The following is a 26,492-nucleotide window of genomic DNA, read 5'->3' on the forward strand; positions in this document are numbered from 1 at the left end:
CATGTATGTATAGCCACTGATCTCATGTTAAATTTATTATCAGTCATGTTAAATTTATTATCTGAGTCAAAGGAATAGGTATTGAAGCACAAGAGAAGACTGGAAGTGCTATGCACTGAAATAAGTGCAAGTGTTTATTTGAATGGATCACAAAGCATTTCTGCATCTGAGCAACATGAGGGCAAAATCGTTTTCCAGATATGCAGGATATGAAATAGCAGTCGGGGCCAATGTGTTGTCTAAATGAAATGCATTTTCTCTGAAGGTTTATATTCAAATGCAAGCCTGAAGATACTGTAGGTATCCACAGGAAAAGGAGCTAATGATTTTATGCAGCAATGGCATTGTCAGCAGTGCTGTTGGCAGCTCAGAAATAACAGCAGTGCAGAATAATTTCTATCAGCTTTCTTTTTCTATTCTTCTAAGGTTTCATTAGTCCAATATTAAGCTTCAAGGAACCAAACTACTTTGCTGCAATTTGCTATGCAGAGCAAACTTCCCCTTTATTCAAAACAAATCTCTGCTAAAATTGTATGGAAATCTGTCACTGCTTTTACACTGCCATAGTTGATTTTAATGATTTATTTTTCTCAGTCTCTTGCAGAAAGCATTTTTTGTTGGATCTTCCCCCGCTCTGTGTCTCAGAGAACACTTACTGACATTTCTTGTTATGTTGAGTGAAGAGGATGAAAATAACGCATCACCAAGTAGAGAAAATGAGAGACAAGACCAGAGACCAAGTTTTGCAAATGCTGCTGTCTGTGTTGCTCACTACTCAAGATCAGCCCAGTATGAAGGAGCGCTGGTGAATGCTGATGCATTTGTTTATACCCTTGAGCCACCTGCCCTTTTGTGTTCAACAGATTGTCATTCCAGTATTCTGTGTCTTCCTATAGGTTACCTAAAAGTTTTGGAATAAGGAAGTGTTTCACTTTGAGGAATGCCTACTCTTTTAGAGCATGTTCCTCTGAAATCAGTGACAAAGTACTCTTTGATTCATTGACTGCAGGGTCAGTTTCTAAGCTAATATTGACTGATGTAAGAACTTTGAGCATAAAACCCTAGATTGTAATGTCACACAGGACAAATATTTCTATGATATTCTTCAATACGCTACTCCTCCAACCCCTACATTTTCAAACAACAACAACAAAAGGATGAGCTTTACTAAATGCTCAGGGAGAGAATTTTTACATTGAATTATTGTGCACACCAGATTTTACTATCATTTTGTGGGCAACAGGTTGTTGGCTTTGAGATCCAGGTATCCTACTAAAGCTTTACCACAGATTTCAGAAATACACATATCTTTTGGGAGATATGTGTATTTCTGGAATTCAGTGTGAAAATTTGCAGCCTTTGCTCTGGAGATGGTGAGGCATAAGTGCCTATTCTTTCAAAAAAACCCAGAAAATACAAATGCAAAAAAATTTTACATGCAGTAAGACATATTCGGTGGAAATACAATTTTTTTCTGGATTTGTTTTTTTCTTTCAAGTGGAAATGTGTACACAGGTTATTTTCTGTTAATACAGAATGGTAACAATTTAAGCACACACCTGAAACTAATTTTATTTTAAGCACAACAACCAAAGAAAAAATAAAATAACATGTAAAAAGCACAGGTTTGGTCCATTTCAGCATACTTATTTTCCTTCATGGACTGTATTCCAGCCTACTTGAATAAACTCTTAGACTGGATGCCTGAAGTGAGACAAAATGAACCCTCTGGCAGGAATTAAAAAACAAAGTACAAGAACTGGTGATGCTATATATTTTACAGGGTGTCAGACTGCCTGTTATTCCACATTTTCCCAGATTGCAAAAATGTGAGAACTGTCAAAAACAAGAAAACCGCCCACCCTCTGCTCTAAGTAATGATTATAAAATGTTGTAAGTATGCCTCGGCATTTACACATATATTTCCTTTTTTTTTTTTTTTTTTTTTTTTGGTGGTGAAATAGAGTATACAACATTGTCAAGGGGATATTTTTACTTTTAACATGCCTTAAATATTCAGCAGTGTGTTCAAATTCTTTGGAAAACAGTCATTATTCCGCATAGAGGATTTCAGCTGGAAATACTGAGTGTCAGGGAGAGACACACACTTCACTGTAAGCAAACATTTCTGTCGCTGTGAACCCAAAAGCTGTCTTGTTTATAGTGTTCCAAGTGAACCATTTTAGAGGTACTGTAGTGGGTTTACAAGATGAGTTGACAGTGCTATTGTTAATCCCACTCATCAGTGTAAGTGTGCAGGGATTTCCCCTTGGGAGCTAAGTCCAACAGGCCTCTGAATCAGAATATTTTCTTATTTGATGATTTCTTTACTGACCTGATCCTGCTTCTACTTCTGTAGTAGGTCAGCTAAAGGCATGGGCTCTAAAGAGAAAACTTGACAGCAGCTTCTAACTAGAGGGAGCAAGGGATTGATGCTCTTATGTCCATTGCATTTCTCATCACTATGGCTATGCACTGGAAACATTCCCTTTTAATTAGAGAATTCAATATTGTTTGAGCACACTTCAGAGGTTAAGTATGTGATTAAGTGCTTTCCTGAATCACTCTCTGGAGACACCACTCTCTTTCCATGAATGCAGAGGCAACAGCTCAGCTTGGGTACCTGTATATAGAAGGCTAGAGCTGGCTACTCTTAAGTTCCTTCTTGGTGGATCTGACTGTAAAAGGAGGCTAGACAGTTTTTCATTTCCAGATCACATACATCAAGTTCCATCAGTCAGTGTCTTCCTCTCCTGGTCTGTCTGAGGGCATAAAAACCTTGTTCAAATTGGCTTTACATTCCCTTGGGCAAATTCTGCTGCCCATTATGCTACAGCTCTGAAGGCTGCAGCAGTGGGTGTCTTCTGCTCACAAGCTTGTCTGACCCTCCCACTTGCTTTCATACTACTAAATGTTAACCCTTAATGTTTGGGAGAAAAGTAATTGTGGATGTATTCCCTGACAGCTCAGAAATTATTATGAGATTTTCCTTCATTTTTCCCATTTTTTGGGGCACAGGATAGCAATGTCGAAAGAGCTGGAAGGATTTTTCAGGTGAGGTTTTTTTTTATGTGGGTGGGAGATCTATTTTCCAGTCCTGCCCTGTCCGCATTCCATATATTCATCTTCACCTCTGTGAACTTTTTATGGATCTTCCTGGGGAAGGCTTAGAGTGAGTAGTAGCACCTCAAAGGGGTTTTGTTTTGGATTAGGTGATCTAACAGAGGAAATCTGGAATAATTTGATTTAGGAATAGCAGTTATGGGCAGATGCACAGTCAGTCTGGTGTAGTGATTAGACATTAGTCATTTGGTAGGCAAGAAATTAAACCCGCTGGTCAGAAACTGTGGAATAAGTGGGGTCAAGACCCTCACTCCTCCCTTTTCCTCCATGCCCATCCAACCTGTACAATGGCTGCCAGGGTGTGGGGTGTGCTTCAGAGTGAACTCATCAGAGCAGCTCACACTTGGTTGCTGTATGGTATGTTTGTCAGAAAAGAACAGGGATTGGGATTTTCTGGTCTCACCATCATGAAGTCAAGAGCTATTGAGCCAACGCTGCTCATACAGTCTTGCAAAAAGGCAAAGATTGGGCAAAACCCTAAGAGGCCTGACTGGTATCTACTGTGCTGTTTTGACAACTTTATAAGAAAAAAAAAAAAAGAGAGGGTAGTACCATATTTATCTAATACATTAACTTCTGTGAAGTTTAGTTTTAGTTTGCACATGATATAGATTAGTTACAGATGGAGAGAGCGCATACAGGATAAAATATTACATACACTTTTGTTAATGACACTGCTTCTTCATTTTGATGTTGACCTCAGTTTCAGGTCATCTTTGTAAGTTTCTGTATCAGGCCCTAGATTTATGCTGCATGTATATTGTCCAAACTGGGAGGATTTCTTGGTATTCTCTGCTTCCTTTTCTTAAACACTGCTAATTCATGAAGCACTTCTGCAGTACCACAAATTTGGGAAACCCATGCTGTACACCAGTAATTGGATCTGGCATGTTGAAAGAAACTTTATTGTGATGGGCAAGAAAGAATGACACCTTTTTAATGGAAAAGAATCTATATTTTAAAATACAAACACATGTGTATAAAGATTTCTTTTTCAACTACACATAATACAGATATATAATAGTTTTAACAGGTGCTTAGTTTGGGAAGTCTCTCAGGTGATTTCCTGGAGTAGTTCATATAAAACAGCAGGTAACGTACACTCGCTTTATTCTCTTACTTGATTCTCCTTTCATGTATCAGGGGTGCAGCAGTGGTGTTATTTCAATGGGATTCCTCCTGATTTGGACCCCGTAAGCAAGAGAGGGATCTTTTTATGCTGAGCTGATGAACATTTTGTTGAACTGCTCAGGAAAATATTTTGACTGATGAGAGAAAATGCCTGTAATACAGTGCTCAATATGTTCAGTTGGCTTTACTGTCATTTAAAATAGTTGGCTGAGCTTTGACAACATGGCTGTTTGTTATCTTTTCCCAGGAAAGTAAAAATCTTTCTTAATTTCAGTGGTGCAAAAACTGGCCTATCAAGAAAGTATTGTCATTTCCAGAAGACCCTTTTCAGATTTATGGGGTTAACTACCTTACAGCTTGATTTAAAATATAGTTATAATGAACTGTGTGAAGGTTTCAAATGATGCATTAGAGCAATATTGCTTTTTGCAGTAAAATGACCAACTATTATTTCCATTCCTCTAGAGTTCATAAGAGTTATAGCCTCTTCCTGGAATTTGCAAAACAGTGCTGATTCACTCCACTTTAAAAGCAACTTTAAAGCATGGTGGGAAAATGTTGCATACCACAACTCCTTTGAGCAAAATTGCCACTGCTGCCTTTTTAATATTTAGAAAGTGCAACACTAGTGAGAAACCTGCAATCATAGACTTTCTTCTCACATAGAAACATAATCAACAGTCTCAAGAAGGAATAAGACTTGACAAAACCAAAGGTGGGGAAAATATTACCCCAACATATTGGTGTTGGTATGTTTATGATGGCAGGGATTTTTTTCTGCTTAGAAACCCATAGCAGATGGAGCAATACCATTCTCCTTTTACACTTGCCTTCTCTCCTGTAAGAACTGAAATGTGACAAAAGAAGACAGTAAAGGACTTTTCCAGTTTTATTTTTAATTGCTCTACTTGCATTTGATGCCTTTTTATCAATATGAAGTTGAATCCCAAATTCCTGACCGCAAGCTCAGCTACAGTTGTGCTTCAGAATGAAACAGTTATACCAGTGTAGAAGGCTGCAAGCATTGCCTGGGATAAGATGTTTAGGACTTGCTGCACTGTTTTTAAGGGAGAAAAAGACACAGAGACTTCTAGGTGACAGACCAAGGCAACATTTCTGGGGTAAACTCCTGGGTGGCAGCTGGGTGACAGATGTTCTGACACAGCCATTTTACACTCCAAGCAGCTCCACACCACTTACATCTGCCCATGGAGCACCTCCCATAAAGCCATTCCTTTTTTTTTCATGGTCAATGGAGATGGACCAGGTAAACTTAATTGGCTTAATGAGTTGATTTTGGCTAACCTGAGCCATTTTGGGGGAAACTTATCAGGGAGCAAGTCTCTGAGCAGCTGTGTGGATAGGACAGAAGCTGGGTGATGTTTCCATGTGGGGATGGGTGCAAGGAGCAGAGGAGCTGGGAAGCTCCCAGAGCCAAGCTGCTATGATGCTAACAAACGATGTCGCTCAGCAGGGTTTATATTAGCCTGGGCATGGTGCCACGCAGCTGAGGGGACAATGTGCAGCCAGCAGTGGCTCTGGGGTCTCTGTAGAGTGCCCTGCTGTGTAGCGTAGACATCTACTTTGTGTTTTCTTCAGACCATTCATGCTACAGCTGTTTCTAAGAGGCTAAAAATACCTCAGACTTGACAAGATGCATGGAGTTGAAGCCCAAAATGAGATTATTAGTTTGTCTAATGTGGGCTCATTTATATCTCAGGTTATTAAATTTCACCTACTTCTTTTTTTGGAGACTGGAACTGATCCAAAACCGACTGCAGCCTCTGGAATTACTCCAGAAAGTTCAATGGGTTGTGATTCAGGCTTTGAGTGAAGCCTCAACTTTATACATTTTTAATTATTGAAAGGACTCTAATCCTCTTCTGCTTCCATGTGTGCTGATACAGAGACCTCATTTTCCGCTGGTTAATGCTGGAATTTGTCACTTTTTGTAGGAAACATGAAACATTTTCATTCAATGCAGTCTAACTGTGTATTTTTCTAATAGATTTTGTGGGTATGTTAATGGAGTTGAGGGACAGACTTAGGATGGGGCTGACACAAATTATTTCTAAAACTCAATGAGTTGTGAGCATAGAAACATATTGTCCTTCAGTTTCAAATTACAGATCTCTGCTCCCTGAGTTGAAGGTGATGTCCCCAGAGGTGAAGGGTGAATCATACCCACAGAGGTATAATCAGGATCCCTGATCAACTAAATATTCCCAAAGCTTTGAGAAAAGAAAAAAAATCTGGGTGGTTGCTAGAGTAATGAAAAGCAGGTATTTGCCTCACATCATTCACAAAAATAGCAAGTGGAATGCAGAGAATTTATTTAAAGACAAAATACTTTTGCTTCTGGAAGCAGAAGAGAAGAAGGAGAGACAGAGAAGTGACAAGGAAACTCACAAAGCAAAGGTGGCATTTGCCATGTGAGCCTGAGCAAGCAGAATGAAATCTTTCTCTCCACCATGGGAAAATCTGAGTTTTCTGTCTGTCAGCAGCAAAGAGGCAACAAGTGCAAGCAAATGAGAAGAGGTTGGCACAGCACCAGCCCATATATGAAATTATTTGAAGAAACTTAGATGGTGAGTGCTGAAAAGGAGAGAGAAATCCTCGAGACCACACTGATAGCAGCTGTGTTCAGAGTTACTTAAGAAATACCCACAAACTTAATTCCCTTTATCATTTCAAAAAGAAGATAGAATTGAGTGTTGAAAGACGAGTGCAAGGGCTAATTGTTTTACAGATATAAATAATACGACTTCCAGTTTTGCCTGATTTAATAGCACTCCTTTACTTACGGTGGTGTAACAAGAAGATTCAGCACATGGCTGAGGTATTTAGTGAAATGCTGACCCCTCCACACCACTTTTGAAGGGCTGTGTGCTGAGAAGGAGCCTTCACAAGCTGTTGCACTAACAATGTGCTGAGCTACTCTCAGAGGAGAGTACCAAGTATCAGGAAATTAGCAGGTTGCAGCTTTGGTTACATTCCTGGTCTTTTTCTTGCCTCCTGTCCCAGCATTTTAATTCAATACTGAGGACGAATCCCAGGTAGCAGCTAGTTACTGCAAGCTTCAGAAAGGTGTAATCTTTCTGATGACCTGCCCAGTAATATAGGAAATTGTGAGCAAATACTGAACTTCTAGAAAGCCAATTAATGAACCATCAGTGCAATTAATGGTTTCCTTTTGTTTAGGACCTTTAAAAATCCTGATAAAGAGATTTGTACCTCTCTGCACTGCAGTGGTTTGTGAAGTGTCATAATTCACCACTAATTCTTAGCATGAGCAAATCTCTGCCTCTTCTTAAAGCTCGGGAAAATCAGACTGCAGTCACTGCCGCCACCAGCAAGGGATAAATTAGTGCATATATAGCAGAGGTTATTGGTGAGGGAGATGCCTCCTCCCTGTAAGAGGAGCCATTGCTTCATGGCTTCATTCTCCAAGCTGGGAGTGGGATACAAGAGTTTTGATGCCTGCTTACCTTTGTCCCTTCCTTCTGGCAAAACAGATCCTCTTCAGGATTATATGGAGTCTGAGACTAGGACCATGAGAGATTTTTCACCTCTCAGACTGCTGCAGTGCTCCTGGTGACCAGCCCACCATTTTAGAGGATAAAATGGAAGCACTTTATTTATCATCCTAAACACGTGCATCATCAATATTTACTTCATTACTGATGTTTTATTTACCAATATATTTAAGCACACTTTTCTTTTGCCTTGTTGTTTTTTTTTTTTTTTTTTTTTTTTTTTTTAAGAGTATTCTCCCTTCAGGTATTTACTCTGTTGATAAATTTTCAAAACATTTATACTTCTTCAGTTTTCAGTTTGACAGACTGAGGTAGCCAAGCTCTCCAAGTGTCCTCCCACTTTCAAGGTAGCTCTTCTCCTGTACCTAGGATTTCCCTTTTATGGGTATTCTTGAATACAGCTGAACAAAGTCAACCCAGTGCCTTGTGGAATGGCGTTTGTTCTACCATCTCTCTGATGTTAATTTCTATCCTGATATATCCTGTTATCTGTTTGCTTTTACTTATTTATTTATTTATTTTATTTTGACCATTATGTCTGAAGGAGATCAAAATTATTCCATCAATCTACAAGTCTTTCTTATATCCACAGCAAAAAGTGTTCATATCCCATTGGTAGATGATCTTGCACTTTCTTATGCCAGATTTCATCTTACTTCTTTTGCTTCAGTCCATAACTTCTTTTTTGCCCTCTGTCCTGGTCCTTTTACCTACCAGTGATTCTTCCCAGCTTGATGCCAATAGACTATATTGGCAGACTCCCCTTGCTGTACTGCTCTAGAAAGGTTTTTGAAGAGTAGCTGTGGCCTTTGCAGTTCTTTGACCTCCTGGAAGAGCCACCATGGATACTGTGTGTTGTTACTGAGTGCTCAGCAAATCCACCCTTGAGCTTCATCACAGCCTTTCTATAAATACAACATCTGGAACTGAAAACTTACTGCACTGTAAATTCTATCTCTGACTTTTTCAGTTACGAGATGGCCTAATGGTTCTTAAGGGAAGTGACCAACTTCAGTGCAGACACCTTTCCATATTTCTATTTGAAGTTTTGCCTTTTATCCCTAGTGACCCAGAAAACTCCATGTTCTTTAAGACCTTTCTTCCAAAACAGGTAAAAAATATCTTACTGTTTGTTTTAAACGTTTTCATGTTCCTCTTTATGAAATTTATGATGACCCTTCCTATTAATTTTCTGTCTAATATTTGCCAGCTGTAATTTATGTTTTCTGTATTAGGCTCTCAAAAAACTGATTTCACATTTTGACTTGGAGTCTTTCCAACCCTGCCAGTTTCTGTATTGTTGTGTAGTACTCATCTCTCCCAAGCCCCTAATGATGCTTCTTTCCAAGGAACTCCTTGATGCCAGATGTGCAGGGGCTAAGAATCTGCTGGGGAAAAAAGTGAAACTGAAAAAATGAATGGACATTGGGAATTATTAAACATAAAAAACTAAATGTATCCTTCTGCATTTGCCTCAATTTCTGTGTTGACCATGGGCCTGTGGTCTGGCTGGACTTTTCCTTCAAACTTTAACAATGTGAGAAGCTTTGTGTTTAACTGAAATGTCCCCTTGTGAACCCTGGTGTGTCTGGTGGGTGCAGAACCAGCATCACCTCCTGCACAGAGCCCTTGATGCTCACAGTGCAGCAGCACCCACTGCTCCACAGCATCTCCCTCTCACCTGGAACCAGAGCAACTTCAGGGCTGCAGACCTCAGCTTTGCAGACTGCCACTGGGACCAGTCTGACACAGGAGCTAAGGACCATGGCTGTCACACTTGGCCTCTCAGCCATGTGACTGCAGACTCCAGGACAGGCTTATCTATATTTATATATTTCCATTTATAGACATTCATGTGTATAAAAAGCAGCTTTTATGGCAGTATACTAATCCTGACTGATGATGTTCTGCAAAAAAACTCCCAAACAAGCCACTGCTGGAAACAAAGCCAGGTGTGAAGGGAAAATGTAGATGAATTAGGAAAGTTGATGGGTAAAAGTATGCTTGCATACATAAGCACATGGAAGGCTGCAATAATAAATTGCTTCTATATGTGGTTTATTCATGTGGTTCCCTATGTTTTATTTTTTCAGTCTTCCCTCTAGACAGTAATGAAGCTGGTTTTGGCAGTTTCTGTATTAGTTAGAATATAAAATAATAGATTATTGTAATCTTTCTCTGCAAGATGTGACTTATGAAGTTATCCACATTGATCCAGAAATGCTGCAATATCCTTCTCTTCTGAAACTTATAGATCTGTGCTAAGAGATGAAAACACAGGAGGAGAATTGCACAACTTTGCTAGTTTATGGGAATATGTCAGGTCATGTACATAAACAGCATTCTTGAAATCAAAATATAAGGTAACACTACCAACTTGAAATTATGCCCATAACTATCAAACTGGCAAGTAATATACAATATACTCAGCAAACCTGGCATATAATTTTCTTTTATGAAGGAGCTGTTCAATTTTTTTTTTTTTTATAAAAGGTTCCTTGTGAAAACATAGAACTCAAAGACTAGGAAAACAAACTAGTATGAACAAATAATGTGACAAAAATATTTCAAAGGAATTTCAAAAGAGATGCTTGAGATAGCATTTCCAAACTTTGCTAGTGGGACTTGATTTTTTCAAAGGGTTTCTCCAATAAGAATCATAACAACCCAATAGTGATCAAAGTTTGTAATGAAGCAAATTTAGTGCCACGATATAACTTTTTGATCTATGTCACCACACCCTTCAGGAAAAAGGAGTGACCTTTGCACCTCAAAATCCTTAATATAGGAAATGAAAAATCTTTCTAAAATGCTATTTTCTGTTCAAAGCAGTTGTCAGATAAAGTAAATAATAGCCTAAGTGTTATATGCAGTCATATTTCCTATTTTTTCTTGTATTAATATTATCTGCATTGCTGAAAGTGCTGCATATCTCATTTTCCCGAGGCAGCATAACAAACACTTATCAATATGTTCATAAAACTATGTATTTTTTTCAAAATTTCCTGTCTTTTTGAGTACCAGAGGAACATTTTGGATTGCAATCACCCTGCCTGTTCAAGCCATGGCAAGCCACATCAATTTCAACCAGATGGTATTGGAGGCAGAAGAGGCTGGAAAGGAACTGTGTGCATTTTTTTTTTGATCCTGCTCCTGTTTTTTGCCACTCTCTGTTCTCAAAATTGTTTAGAGAAGCCTTGCATCCCCAGATTGACCAAATCCATCAGAATCTCCTTCCCTCTCAGGTTTTTGCTGACTCAGTCCAGAACTGCAGCCAGCATTCACTCTGCCTGTGCCACAGGCACAGCTTAAAGCCTTGGCGCTGGCTCTGCCGCAAAGGAGCAAGCACTGACCTGTCTTTCTCCTGACCCAATTTTACTCTGTCCCTGGTGCAATAAATGGGAATGTGCTACAGTCTGAAGACAGACAGATGGAGGAAGAATCTCAGGATGTGACTGTTGCAATAGCTTGAAAGTGAGCCAGCAAAACTTCATCATTGCACAAAGGAGTAAACAAGCTCAACTGGAGTATGGAGCTGAGATAACCCCAATGTTTAGTGTCAGCTCTCAAGCTGGGGAGAGTCACCATGCCACAGGGATCTTTCCTGTTCTTGTCTCCTTTTCTCTCTCTTTTTTTTTTTTTCCTATATTCTTTGAGAGAAAAAAAAAAAAAAAGGAAAAATTAAACTCAAAGCAATGTGGAAAATGGGAACCTGGTAGTGTTTTAAATAGGTTGGTTTTTTTTTTCCCCTAGGCTATGATTTGGATTTTCTTAATTTTGTCTAAAAGGAAGAGATTTCTCAGAGAAAAAGCAAAAACTTCCACAAGAGTCCATTAAAAATTTCCAGCAAAAAGCAGTGATCTGTTTTGGCTTATTGAAGCTTTTTAATTTGTGTTAACAACTGCCAGAAGCCCATTTGGAGCAGTGATTTTGCACTGTTTGCCAGAGAGGGATTTGGGATGGAAGATATCCTACTTGATGATAGAATATCTATCCTGTCCTGACAAGCTACATTCAATGTTCTGAGTTTTTTCCATAGTGATACTGAAAAAGGACCCCTGAAATGAGGAGATGTACATATTGGTACAGCTTCTTGAAGTTTTGTAACCACCTTATAGTGAGTTTTAGAAACCCTGATCTTAACTCAAGCTTCAGGTAGAATGGCCAAGCAGAAAGACTTTCTTTATACGATATGCAGAGGTATGGGTTATGGAGTCCCTGATTAATTCTTATTGTAGTTATTGTAACAATTTTTTTTTATGTTTGGTAAAGAGCAATGCTTGCAAAAATATTCTGTTGTATCTAATTAATTATATTTCAAGATGAAAAGCTACTATACTACCTCTGAGTAATGTTGCTGTCTACTTAAATCCCTCAGCAACTTCAGAAAATATTTAGTTAAATATTTAGTATGCTACAACACATTTTTAATATAATTTTTAACTACCTCACACCAGAGTGGGCACCACTTGGTGAGAGGAGAGGAAAGCAGGAGGGTGGTGGTTTACCAGTCTATAGCAGACATAGGCATCCCACCAAATTTAAGACTTTTATTGACTCTGTTGTCCTCAGGATCAGGACCTCTAAATTTTAATAGCTCTCTGGTGGCTACAGAAGCCTCTTTATCTGCATCCTTCTTCTACATGATAGCAGCAAATCCAGTGACTCCACCAGATGCAGTGCACAGCCTCTTTGAAGAGTGTCAGATGTTGCTAGCACAATGCACTTCAAACTCAGAGAGCACCAGCCCAGCTGATCTGCAGGGAGTGAAGGACTGGCTTGGTAATATCTGCCAGTTCAGAAGCCAGAGCCAGAGAATTTCTGCACATTTTTGAGAGTATGTGCGCAAAGCAAGTAGGATGCCTGCTGCCTGTGAACAGAAAGTAGAACAGTGAAAGACACTATGAAGAGGAAGGAAAGAAGCAAAATCTGAAAGCAGCCCTTACAGGACTATGGAATGATTTCATAAAGCTCTAAATCTACTTTTTGAAATCTACTCCCCTGCAGGGTTGTGAGCTGTTGTGTTAGTCTGGCTCCAGGTAGGAAAGGATCTCCTGGCCCCATCACTCTGCACTGCCACCAAGAGACCTTGGGGCAGTTCTGTCCCACCAGCTCTGCACACACTGGAATCCCGTTGTGTTTCTTCCAGAGGCGCCTCTAAATCTCCAGGGGCAGGAGTCAATTTTGGATGGCATGCAAGAGCATTTGAAATGCCTGTGTACAGCCTGCCTCTCTGTTGTGAGAGGCTGAGGAATCTAAGTGAACGGTCAGCTTCTTGAGATTTAGGAAACGGTCTGGTATTTAGGCTAGAGTAAAAACAAATGTTGCCTGCAAGAGCAGATGAGGATGCTGTGTCTCACTTCCTGGAATTTAGGGCTGGCAAAGGCAGAATCCTTTTAATTCATATCATATCAAGGTCTTCTGCACATTCCTTCTGAATGGAGGATGCTGGAAGTGGAAAGTTGGCTCTCGTTTTTATTGTTTCCAAAACAAAGTCCTTTTGGTGATATTCCTGACAGAAACACTAGAAACTTTTCTTAGAACCCCATTTCCAATATACTGATTTTTCTGAGAGACATCTAACAGATCCCTGTAGGTACAGCCTGTTACATAAAATGTTGTCCTTATAGATTTTCTGATTTACCATTTCAGTTTTCAAAAAGTGAAAAACATCATGGATGATCACTATGAGTTAAAAGAAAAAAAGATATCCTCTTGGTCCCGTTCTTTTCTCACTGTAACTTTGTGGATTTCAACCATTATCCCTCTTTTACATTAGTGAAGTTACTGTAATCATTGTGAAGTGATTGGTCTTTCTCCCTGTATCACTAGCACTAACATGAGCTGATCCATTTCATTTACTTGGTTAAGCCCAGTCTTCTAGACTATAACTCCAAAGGGTATTTCATGTGTTGGTATGCATGGGCCCAAAGTTTTCTAAGCTAATATGAACAGAAATAGTAGGTGGTCTGAACTTTCACCTTTGTAGCCTTGTAGCTGCTTTAGTGAATGCTAAGTGCATAATTAACAGAAATGCCAGCATGAGGGCACAGGCCTCTGCCTATGCTTTCTCCACAGGCTTAGTTGCTCTGGATTTTCCTCACTGAAGACATACTCGAGCCACTAATGTGGACCTAATCATCTAATCACCAGCAAAACCACTCTCCATCCAAATGGAGGATTTGAGGACTGGCACCAATGCATTTTAATATGCCTGGAGACCACCACCTTATAGACTAGGAAGTACCCTGCCTGTACCCTCTGCATGTGGTGTTTCTTGCACTGTGGTCCTGTTCTGATTCCAGGTCTCAGCATAATCCCTGGCCTTAGGAGACCACAGACTGCATCCAGGTCTTTTCCAACAGAAAGCCTGTCCTCCAGTTACTCTCCTGTCGCTCTGGCCACATCTATGGGCTCAGATGTGGTGGGACTGCTCCTTGGGCCTCCTCAGCAAATGGCAGAGACACAAGTCCACAGGAGTTAGTCATTACATTGCCATGAGACACATTCAAACTGACATCAGGATGACATCATGTTTCTCAGCACTGACTCCCTACCAAAGTCACAGTGCTGCTGTATTTTGGATTCATTACCTGCTCTCATAATGAAAGGGTTATTTTTTTACCTGAACAGGTCAAAAACCATCACCCCTGGCACTTTTGGGAGCCAGATCTCTGTAGAGATCTGAAAGGTTTTCTCCCTGAAAGGATACCTCACCACAGACTACTTTGGGTTTGACTTTTGTGGTGTCTCCTTTCTGTTGTGGTTTCTGGAGATGCTGCAGGAGTTGCAGAGCTGGCGAAGCCATGGAGCTGGGTGGAGGGAACCCATGGTGCCTGTGCTTACAGACTATGCTAATTTTATTTTTGCTTCTGGGTGGGAAGCCAGCAGTTGGTTTCAATCCCAATTTGAATGTGTCTTTCTCAGAGTCTGGCTCTCTTCTTGTGTAACACTGTGACGCTGAGATATTCTGGGACACTTTTACTAACCATGGCAGAGATGCATTCCTGGAGACTGGAGCGAGGGTGTTTTTCAGTGCAGGGCCACATGTCTGAGTGATTCCAGCTGGGAAACCCACTCTCTCTGGTGGTCTGATGGAGCCCAGGTTCACTGACCTTCATAAAACTGTGCCACCCACTGCAGTATGACCACCTCTCCCCTGTCACACACATTCCCCTTCACGCTGCACACCCCTGTGACCTGGGGCTTCACCCTTGCTTCTCCTGGGTTTGGGCAGGCAGAGCAGTTTAGAAACAATAATGGCAGAGAGAAGGTAGGAAACAAAGCTACCCAAGAATGACAGCAGGTTTTACTCAGGCTCCAGTGGATGCTTTGAGGGATCCAACATGGTTTTTTGAAAGACAGTTTGTTACATCCTTAATTCCAAATAATCCTCACTGCAGAATTGGGAAGCAAACATTCTCCACTGTGATCCTGCTTCTCTCCCGCTCTTCAAAATAACTGAGGAGTGATACTTACACAAGGTGACTGCCTACCCTAGCTCCTCTTGTCCCTTTATCTTCATTCAGATGCTAATGATGGTTTAAACCAATGTTTGTGATTCACAGGCCTAAAGCAAAGCTAGGCAGAAGGTCTGTAGACAGTAGGGGAGCCAGCTATTTTTAACTCTCCTCCTTCCCTAAGTCAATATTAGGATAAGCAGCAATGAAAAAGGCCAACACACGGAGAAAGAATTTGAAGCCAGGAGAGCTGCAGAAGCCGTCAGAACAAGCAGCCTCACAGGGCAAAGGGCACCAGAGAGACACTGGCAGGTGCTAAGTGGGCTGGGGGACCATTTGTCTCCCACAAAAAAAAAGCACTAGACTCCTCAGATATTTACAATGGCTTCTGTCCACTCAAACTGTCTAACTACCTATATATTTTAACCTCCCCTAAACAGAGCTGCGTGCCTCCAGCATCCCTGTTAATGGCAGAGGCTACGGTAATGCTTCTGAGCACTGTTTTCATCAGCCCCCAGCTGTACAGCTGCTAATGTTTCTGGAGTAAAGCATTTCCTCAACCCTTCATCTTGTCAAGTTGACTAAATCCTACAATGTTTTGGAAAAGGATAATCTGAACAGGCTTCACAGATTCTTTCAGACTACCAGAGACTCTGCTTGCATCTTGCTTAGCAAGAGGTTCCTAACCAAGTTTCATAGATTAGTGTGGATAGTGTGGATTTCAATAATACTTTTTTTCCTACAGTAGCATATAATGCATTGGGAGAAAAATAATTAAGAAAAGAAAAATATAAGTTTGGTGATGGAAATGATGGAAAGGAATTACAAGAATTTATTTGGATTTGTGTTGGCTTTACAAATGTTTTCTCCCATTGCAAAGAGAGGGAGAGAATATTCTGTACTCTCTTGACAATAAGAAGAGCATGCTTGTATTTCCTTTGACTATGAATCAAAAAACAGAGATGAAGTGACCTGTACCTATTCCTTCTTCGTGGTGTCTATGACTGATGGACAAAAAGAGCTGTTCTGAATTGGGCATTTCACAGAATCACAGAATAATGAGGTTGGAAGAGACCTCTAAGATCATCAAGTCCAACCTATGCCCTAACACCTCAACTAGACTATAGCACCAAGTGCCATGTCCAGTCTTTTTTTAAACACATCCAGAGATGGTGATTCTACCACCTCCCTGGGAAGACTATTCCAGTACTTTATTATTCTTTCAGTGATTTTTTTTTCCTAATATCCAACCTGTACCTCCCCTGACGTAGCTTGAGACTGTGTCCTCTTGTTCTGTCAGTTGCTGCCCGGTGGAAGAGACTGACCCCCACCTGTCTACAGCCTCCCTTCAGGAAGTTGTAGAGAGCAATAAGGTCACTTCTAAGCCTCCTCTTCTCCAGGCAAAACAGCCCCAGTTCCTTCAAATGTTGCTCATAGGGCTTGTGTTCCAAGCCCCTCACCAGCCTCGTTGCCCTCCTCTGGATGCTCTCAAGCATCTCAATGTCCTTCTTAAACTGAGGGGCCCAGAACTGGACACAGCACTCAAGATGTGGTCTCACCAGCGCCGAGTACAGGGGAAGAATGACCTCCCTGCTCCTGCTGGTCACCCAATTCCTAATGCAGGCCAGGATGCCATTGGCCTTCTTGGCCACCAGGGCACACTGCTGGCTCATATTCAACCAGGGGTCAACCAGTACCCCCAGGTCCCTTTTTGTCTGAACACTGTCCAGCCACACTGTCCCCAGCCTGTAACGCTGTAGGGGATTTTTGTGCCCAAAATGTAGAACTCGGGACTTAGACTTATTAAACTTCATGCTGTTGGACTCTGCCCATCCATCCAACTGATCTAAGTCTCTCTGCAGAGCTCTCCTTCCTTCCAATAGATCAACACAAGCTCCCAGCTTTCTTTGTATCCTTACTGCTATTCCTTCAGCACTTAGCCTGTTAACAAGGGACAAAGGAAGCAAAACATGGATGGGAATAGGGGCCAGGTTGGTGAGGGATTACCCAACAATTCCCTTTCTCTGAAAGAAATCTCAGATGTGTAAAATCAGAATGGGCTCCATCTTCCTGGCTTTTGCAGTACATGTTCTTTCAAAGCTGCAGTCTGGGTTCTCCCCCTGTGTTCACTTCCTGCAACCTCCCAAGGCACTCATGTAGGGCAGAGAAAGGATGGTGGATAAGCTCATTTCAACAGAATGTTGTGTGATGTGATGTGTTAGGGTGCTTCTTAATTCTACAAACCTGCTCAACGGAGAGATTAAAAGATTGCTCCATGAAAGAGTCAGCTTCACCATGGTGTCTTTGTTCATTGATTCAGCAAGGAGTCCTCTACCAAAAAAAAGAAGGCTGACAAGGCTTGACATTCATGTACTTTTGAAATAACAAAATAGATTTGACTCCTCCTACATGCCAACCCCACTTAAAAAGAGTAAAATACATTTTCCAAATACATATTCTTCATACCCCACAAGGAATCAAAGATAAATTATCTTTCCCCTTCACCCCTTCTTTTCCTATGTACCCTAAAAAGAGATCTGATTAATCCATGATGAAAATCTGGGGCCAGCTGAGAGAATGACAAATGTCCTTGTGATTTCATTGGGGCTGAAAGCCAGACCTAACAAAAATTGATCAGCATCTTCTCATCAATTGCAATCAAATTATGGTGACATATTTTCTACGACAGGCATGGGCCTAACAAATACAGTGATACTGGACATAGAAACTATTCAATGTCATCTCATTTTCTTACAGAAAATTGTGTAGCAATTTATAGTATTTCAACAATCCTCTAGGAACTCCTTGCAGAGGTTGCTTTCCAGGGATACTAAGGAACTTCACAATTGCTCCTTCTCAATGTGTTGAGTTTAGCAGTCATATAACAAGGTTTGCACCATAAAAAAACCCATGTTGATTAAGATGTAAATTCAGAATTATTTCAGTGCTTGTGTTGTGGCTAGAGCAGTGAAATTCATGACTTCAACAGCAAGCAGAAGCTTGCAACTGCCACAGCAGCACTCGTATCTTTTTAATAGAATTTGTTTTTTGTTTGGACAAGGTCCTGCAGAAATAAAAGTTTCTGTATATAACATTATAAGCACAATTGCTTGTCAAGGGTTAATTTGATCAGCAGAACCTAAGTGAAAGTTTTAAAATGCTGCTGTCATAGAGAACAAATGCCTTCAAAGCGTCTATAGCATATGTTATTTAAAAGAGCACTGAAATAAAGTCCTGGTTTGAATTATTTTTCTTTGCAGAACTTCTCTAACTTTATTGCCAAAGAAAAGACTTCCAGAGCCAATTTTTAATCTTAATTATACCAGATTCAATCTGGAATATTTCCCTTGAAGTTAGTTACACCAGGTTTACCCAAAGCAGAATCTGGCCCAGTTTCTACATTAGACTCCTTCTCAAAAGATAATTACATTAAAAAGCAAAATATCTGGCTAAAAAAAGCCAGCAGTCTAAGGATCATAATGTAACTAAATGCTGCTGTATCCTCTGCTCTTGAGCCACATCAGAGCTTTCTTGTCAAAGCCTGAACTGTAGCTTCACATGCATGGCTATGAGAACCTTTACCCGCATTTTTCTTCCATCTCACTCTCTCACTTCTCTCTCCACAACCACCTTGCTCAAGAGGAGTGCATATAACTGAGTTCCCTAAAGGATTGTCAACAAGAAACAGGCAAATGATCATATAACTGAGGCAGAAAGTGCTCTCTGCAGACTTACATGAGGTACAGACTAAAATAAGTTGATCTCAGAGAAAAAGGCCAAAGAATCTTTTGGAGAAGTCCAAAAAAAGAGAGGAACTGTTTCCCTTGACATTTCAATGTTTCAGTCTCTCCTGTGTCTGAACTAAAGAAAGAAAAATGAGGACATGGGCATTGGCTACTTCTTGGAATGGCTTGAGGTGTGATTGGCGCCTGCTCAATTTCTTCCATCATTAGGGCCATAGAACCTTGAGTACAGGGGACACACAGTGCTGCAAGAAGAATGAACATGTGATTCATGCCTCCTGCTGACATACCTCCAGCATAATCTTAGTAAATATGAGTAAAATGACTGAATAAATTCAATGACTAAGAGGAATGGCTACATTCACTTCCAGGTCTGGAACTTTTTGCTGACTGTGACAACATGGATGCTGTCTCTTGCAACTTTTAGTGGTGGCTCCACACAAACTCCAATTCAGCAAGCTCTTAGGAAGCATTAATGCCTTTCCGTTGTCTTAATCCTTGGGATGGGGAAGATCCATGTTCAGAAACACTCCATGCCACAGAAATAGAGGGACAATGTTTTGTTTGCAGGGGTATTTTGGAGCATGAAAGATCAGGCGAAGAGAGGGATCCTTTTAGAAACCTAATTACAATTCATAAACCTTGGCTATAGCTCCAGTATTTCCACAGCAAATCACCCCAAAGGTGTGTGTTAATCACTAAGTGTCAGAAGAAAACCTGTTGTGGGATGAAGCAGAAAAATGACATCCCTTGCCTGGAGCATGGGCAGTTCTGGGTACTCAGTAAACAGATATGTTTCTCTCCTGAGTCTGACACTTTATGATGCTCAGCCTATCTTGGCTCTTCTGTGCCCACAGTAGGAATGTATGGTAGATGGGATCAGCCCAGGCATACGTGGGGACCGACATTGATGCAGATGTTGTCACATGCCCATTGTGTCACAGTGACCACGGCCGCGACATCCAGGGTGGCCTCCACACCATTCAGCTCCCCCGTGCAGAACTCAGGGCTGGGTTCCCAAGCACAGTAGCCCGAGGGGAGCAAAGCTGGTACTAATAGTAAATAGCTGCAGAACGAAAGCAGCTCGGTCTGGCTGTGGTTTTGTCCTGCTGTAATCCATTAATTGCTGCAGCTCGAAAGAACAAAGGCAGAGATAATGGTCTCGGGAGTTACGAACCGAAGACAAACCTGGGCTGAATCAGCAGACGATCCTTTGATTTCAGAGGGAAAACTTATCATTTGTGGGACGGGAGGAATTTATCTCTCCGCTTTACTTGCAACAGGCCACATCCCCCGAGCTGCTGAGCCGGGTCCGGGCTGGACCTGCGGGGCTGGACCTGCGGGGCTGGAGCCATTATGTTCCCGGGACGGCCCTTTTCGCCATATTCTCCAGACCGGTCGGTCGCTGTTGAAGCACAGAGGCAGCAGCGGCTGGCGGGGCGCGGTGCCCCTGCCGGGCTCGGCCGGCTGCTCCCGCGGGCTCCGGTGCCCTCTAGTGTCGCGGGCGGCGCTGGCACTGCCCGGGCGCCCTCGGCCGGCGGTGGAGGCACCCCGGCGGCGCTGCCTCCCCTCCCGTCGGTGCGGCGGCAGGGCCGGGGCCGGGGGTCCCCGCCCGGTGCCCGGGGGTCGGAGCGGAGCGCGGAGCCAGGCGGCGGCGAAGGGCCAGGCGGATAACAACCCCTTTCCCCCTTGCTTTGCCTCGCCCCCAAACTGCGTTCAGCCTGCTTCTGGACCACAGCGGGCTGTTTATCCTGTCGCAGTCAAAAAAGTCAGGGCGGGAGCAAAAGGAAAAACAAAGTCTGTTTTTCAAAGAATAAGGCTTCCACGGCTCTTTTGGCATCTTTTAATGTCGAGAGCCAAACGCAACAATGAAAGCAAAACAGCTCGACGTCGTGGCAGCAGCGGCCTCGGTGGGGAAACGACGGGCATGGGGAAGGAAAATGGGTACGGGGAACTACGTCGAACAGCCATGTGGCGAATAAAAATAAAGGCTAGGGAGGACAGGCTGGGCAAACTTAATTTCTTTTGTCTGGCTGCCTGTCCTCCCAGTGACACGGGATCCCTGCTATTCAGAGCCGAATTCTGTTGAACAAACAAAGTGAGGGAATCTGTACTCGTGGAAAGATGGAAAGAAATAAAAATCTAAAAATCTGGTAGGACTGTAAATGTACACAAGATCCTCCCGCTGCCAGAACACTTTTTCCGGAGGGGCTTGGGCCCCTGGAGCTCCCGTGCTTAGCTCTCCTTCCTAGGTGAGGCAGCTTTCACCGCTGTATTCTCCTTCCTAGGCGATAGATGTGAACATAGATGTGAGGCCGCTCTGCTTTCTCCCTCTCTCAGGGGTTTGAGGGGTCTCTGCTCCAGGTTGTAGCTGCTCTTCAAGCAGGGGTTCCTGCTGTAAAAGGTAAAAAAGGGTAACTACTGCTCCGTGCACCGCTGAACGTGGGTAACGATAATTAAACCCAGACAAGCCTTCCCATGCAGTCCCCTCAGCGGGGGTTCCCGCGGAGCCTAGGCCGGGGCACCCTCTCTCGCCTGCCCAGTCCCGCTGGTGGCCACACAAGCCACCTATTAGGTTGTTCAATAGGCTTAACCAGTTAACCGCTCCCCGGCTCACCCTTGGGAGAGAGCCGCAGGAAACGGTTTATTACTTGAAACAAGTCGGGATTTCTCCAGGGAGGTGGATGCTGAGCGGGGGAGGGGGGAAAGGGGCCTCGAAGGCTCCCAGCGCCCCTGGAAGAGTTTGAGAGTGGAGAGACCCGCCCCGCAATAACCCGAGCCGTCGGTGCTCCCACTGCCCGGACTCTGACGGCGCCGCGGCCCCGGGGAGGGGGACACACACCCCCGCCCACCTCGGGGGGCAGGTTGGGAGCATAAACAGGCGAGAGCGGCTCTAGCCCGGGCGCCGCACTTTGTTTGAGACGTGCAGCTTCCATCTGTTACCACATAAACACACGCTAACGGGATGCTTTATGCTCCAGCCTTTCGGGGGAGGGGAAGGCAGGAGAACAGGGGAGAGGTAAAACATCCCCCCACCCCCAGCCTGTCCTCTCGCTAACCCCATGTCCCCTTCGCCTCCCTGGACGGGACCCCCCTGCACCACACGGGGCGGGAGGCAGAGCTCAGCAGCCGTCCTGGAGGGTTTATTTTAACTACCACCTCCTCGGCGCGGGACCAATCCATAGGCACCGCCGGCACAGCGGAGGGGGATCGGCCAGATCCCTCTCCGTTGAGGGAGGAGCGGGCAGAGCCCAGCTCCCGCCGGCTCGGTGCTCCTCGGGTCCTTAGTGTGGGGAAGGGAAAGCTACGTCGGGGAAAGCTTTCCCCAGAAGGGTCCCTGAGCGACGGTACACCTCCGCCCCTGTCTCCACAGAGCCGTCGGGCTTCCGCCCAAAGGGCCAGACTGGCCTAGCAGGCAGCCTTGCCAGTCGCCTAGTTTACAATTTTTATTTTTGGCCGGTTCTTGTGAGATCCCACGTGGAAGCCGTTAACGACCTCTCGATAATGATCATGACAAAGGCATTATTCAAATGAGGCAGGTAATTGCAACCAGAAGGCGCCTCCTCCCCTTTCCTTTTGCTCCTTTCTTTTCGAAAGAGTAACTCTCGCATTACATCCCATCCTGATGGTATTTCGCCAGGAATCACCCCGCACGTTGAACCAGATAGGCTCACGCCGGTACATCGCGGCCCGAGCCCTGCAGGATCACGCCGGCGCATAGGCAGTTGATGCTCATCTTCAAGGGGTTTAAATTTGCGAGAGCCCGCAGCTCTGATCCAAGTAATGATAAAGCATCCCCCCCTACAAACTGAGGGGTTCAGGCTGGTGGGTGCGCTCGCACTCTCAGATGGAGAGCTTCAGGGTGCAGTGTGGGGTTTTTTTCTCCTGTGTTGTTTGTTTGTTTGGTTTGGCTTTTTTTTTTTTTTTTTTCCTTCCATGCTTTTTTGACTCACTGGGAGCCTGTTGTTTATTCACAAGCTTTACGGTATCCTGTTAGCATTCCGACCAGGGGCTGCTCATAGATCTGACTCCGATGATTTCCTGGAGGAACATGTGGAAGCAATAGCGGGGTTGTGCACTCACCCGAGCCGAGGATGCTCTAGTGGAGGGCGTGCAAAGGGTCGGGAGCACCGCCGGGAACCTTGAGAGCCCAGACAGGGGTACCTCAGCCCTGAGCGCGCATCCTTGGGAGTTGGTTCTCATTTCTGCCTCTGTTCTCTTCGGGACATCTTCGTTTCAGAGGCTGAACTCTCCCTCTCTTAGGAAAGAAAAAGCCACTGGGTCCTGGCTCTTGACTTCGAGAACAAACTTTTGTTTAATACTAAATGGGAGAAAGAGGTGTGGGTGGTGGTGGTGCTGGACTGGGGAAGGAAGGAAAGGGGAGAAGCCCCGGCACACAGCTGTGGGGCCGGTGCCCTCCCCAGAAGGCAGGCGGCGGGCAGGGACCAGCTCCGCTCCTCTCCGTTCCGTTCCTGGGGCTGCACTGCCCCCTCTCCCGCGGCCGCCGCATCGCCGCGCCCCGCCGGCCCCGCTCGCCTCGCTCCGCACGAAGCCTGCAGCAAAAGGGCGGCGAGGGCAGCTCCCCGGCAGCTCCCTCGGCCACCCCTTATCGCCAGTGATAGCGACGGCCAGCAAAGCAGAGATACCCAGTGCTGGTTCCCCGGCGGGGATCAAAGATCCGTCTGGAGCGTGTTCAAACAGGCCGGGCTCGGACGTGCGCTCCCCGCGCCTCCGCCGGCACCTCCGGCCCTTGTCGTGTCCCTGGTTTGGTTATTACTGGGGTCTGTTTGAGCTGGGCAAAGCGAAGGCAGAGACGAAGAGAAGAGTGTTTTCGGTCCCGTCGGAGCTGCGGGCTCTGGAGAGGCTGACTCCTGGCGAAGGTTACCTTTCGTTGTGTCTTTCATTCATAAATGTTAGTGATTCGTCTCTCCCCCTGTCTCTCTGTGCCTCCTGGTCCTGGCTGGCTCACAGCCGTCCGTGCAGCTTTCTAGCCCAAACCCGAGCGCAGCGGTGTACAAAGGACACGAGGAAGCCGCGAATTCGTTTCCAAATCAAACTCCCCATCCATAAACTCACACTGCAAGCGTGGACATCAAGCCCGGCGCCCGAGCCACCGTCCTAGAGGGTCTGAGGAGGGAAGACTCATTCATGAAATTTGGGAGCACTCTGAGTTTTCATGAAAGTTTTTGGGTCTTTTTTTTTTTTCCTTTTTTTTTTTTAATTTTTTTTTTTATTTTTCTCCCCCTGCAGTGCAAAACGCCCCGCTTCCCCCTTTCCTCCCCCTCGCCCCTGCCATATGGCCAACCTCCCCCTCCCCTGCGAGGCTGCTGAAATCTGGAGGCAGAGACTGGCCCCCCTGCCTGCGTAAGAGCCTCCCGCCGGCGCGCCCGCCTCCGGCCGCGGGGCTGGGGGCGCCGGGCGAGCCAGCACGCTCTTATTCTGAAGGGGTCTGAGGGGGGCTTCATTTCCTGACAGCTATTTACTTAAAGCAAATGATTAGTTTTGGAAGGATGGTCTATAACATTGAATCAATTACGGGACGCGGTTTGTGAGACCATTACAGTCGGATCGGGAGGGAGGGCGAGCGGGAGGGAAAGAGCGCGGCTGAGCAGGGAAAGTCACAAAAGACGTGGACATATTTTGGATGTTTTACAATCTGCAGGATTGGGGCTGCGGATTGTAAAGGAGAAGGTAAGAGGTGCGGGGCATTTTCCCCACCTTTTTCGTTTTTTACACCTTTTGTCCCGCGGTTTTTTTTTTGTTGTTGTTGTTGTTTGTTTATTTTTCCCCCCGTTTTTCTTTATTTATTTGTCGGGGGTTTTCTTCGTTTTGTTTTGTGGTTTTTTTTGTTTTTTTTTTGTTTTTTTTTTTTTTTTTTTCCTCCCCCGATGCTCTGAGCCGAGCGGAGGGCTTCTTTCCGCGGGGCGCAGGCGGCGGGCGCTGGCGACCCCGCGGAGGGGAGTAGTGGGGGTGCAGCGCTGCGCCGCGCCGGCCGTCGGGGTGCGGCGGCGAGCAGCGCGGGCAGCGCTAATGACAAACACATTGGGACAGCGGCGGCCACCGCGCCGCATTCCTGCCACGGGGGCGGGAGCGACCCGCCGGGGCTCCGCGGGTAGCGGCGGTGCCCGCCCCAGGGGGGAAAGCGGGGACGCGCACCGACCAAGTAAGCGGCTCCCTCTCTTCTCGAAACCCTCGCTTCCTTCACCCCGCTGCTCTCCCGTCCCTTCCCCCACCCTTTGTTTTTCACCACCTTCCCTCCTTTAGATTCCCTTTCTCACCTCGCTCCCCCTGACCCGGTAGCCTAAAATGCCCCGAGATCCCGAGCGGACGCACGCATACACCCCCCGAAAGGCGACTCGATCTCCATCCCTGCGCGCCCCGTCTTTTATTTTTTAAAGTGTCTCGGTGAAAGGGAAGATGCTGAATTTAGACAGGGCTGGTACCTGGAGCCTTTCCAGCCTGCAGCCCCTCTCTCAACGGGAGTGCCAGCCCCGCTGTATGCCCTGCCGGACTGCTGGAACCCACTGCTTCCTACCCCGGGAAGGGCAAAGTCTTCGCGGCCACCTTCTGGATTTTGTCAAGCGCAGAGTTGCAAACTTGCCAGCCTCTGCCAGGCTGGAGTCCCCTGGAAAAGTCCTAGGAGCAAGTAGGAAATGGCTTTTTGGCTGTCCGCGGCATTGCTCAACATTTTTGGACGCGGATCCGACAGCTCAGGAACCGTTCCAGAGAACAGGACTTGGACGGCTTTTTCTGCAGCAGCAGCGACAGATCAAGAAAGGCAGCAGCGGTCCCAGGGCACAGCCGCCAGCCCCCGGGGCTCGTCCGCACCCCGTCGGGGAGGCGGCTGCGGACCAGAGGCGGGAGCGATGCCCTGGCCCCCGTTAGTGGCGGGGGCACGTTCCCAGCGCCCCTCGACAGTATTTTCGGCGCGTCTCTTGCCGATGTTCGAGCTCCCTAGCGCTCCTGCGGGGCCTAAGTCTGCACGCCCGGAGAAGGCAGCGCATCGCCTCGGCCCTTGTGGGAACCTACGAACCCGTTCACGGGGCTGCGGGCGCATCACTCCCTCTTGGTCCCACAGCTCCCAGGAGGGGCACAACCTCTGTCCCCCGCCGAGACTCCAGACCCCGCGCCCTGGGCTTTGTGCTTCGCCTGACAGAGAGGGCTGGAGAAGAACCGTCGGGTCGTAGCAGCAGCTCCGTAGAGAAACACGTCTGTGCTCTGCTCATCTCCGTCTCCCCTATCCCGCTTTTTTTTTTCCCGGCTACCCTGCATTAAGACGAAAAAAACGCGTCTCCCCAGCTTGGCAAAGGCTTTCCTATTGTTTCCCAGACAAACAGTGAAGTGGCTGGGAGCTGCCATCTCTGCTAGGTTTGCTCGGTGTCCCGGGCAGCCTTTGATCTGCAGCGGCTCCAGCCGTCGGGCTGCGCCGAGGGTGGGCGGACCGAGGGGGAGCCGCTGTCCCGCTCCCCGGGGGCTGCCGCCCGGGCTCCCCGCGGGCC

The 26,492-nt window shown here is 45.2% G+C and overlaps 1 protein-coding gene and 1 long non-coding RNA gene across 2 annotated transcripts in view; one reads left to right on the forward strand and one right to left on the reverse strand.

The window, feature by feature from the left end:
* Positions 1-12,411: 12,411 nt before the first annotated feature.
* LOC128786741 (uncharacterized) lies at positions 12,412-19,829 on the reverse strand. The gene is made up of 3 exons (XR_008430461.1): positions 18,986-19,829; positions 17,495-17,581; positions 12,412-12,660 (listed from the first exon to the last, which is right to left on the reverse strand). It is a non-coding gene; the product is annotated as an uncharacterized LOC128786741 (long non-coding RNA).
* A 4,778-nt stretch (positions 19,830-24,607) lies between these two features.
* The window catches only part of PDGFRA (platelet derived growth factor receptor alpha), a 34,525-nt gene continuing 32,640 nt past the window's right edge, over positions 24,608-26,492 (forward strand). The window contains exon 1 of the mRNA XM_053940278.1: positions 24,608-24,684. The gene's annotated coding sequence lies outside the window, so the exon portion shown is untranslated. The remainder of the gene's footprint in view (positions 24,685-26,492) is intronic.

The sequence above is a fragment of the Vidua chalybeata genome, chromosome 4 (genome assembly GCF_026979565.1).
Source record: "Vidua chalybeata isolate OUT-0048 chromosome 4, bVidCha1 merged haplotype, whole genome shotgun sequence".
NCBI classification, from domain to species: domain Eukaryota; kingdom Metazoa; phylum Chordata; class Aves; order Passeriformes; family Viduidae; genus Vidua; species Vidua chalybeata.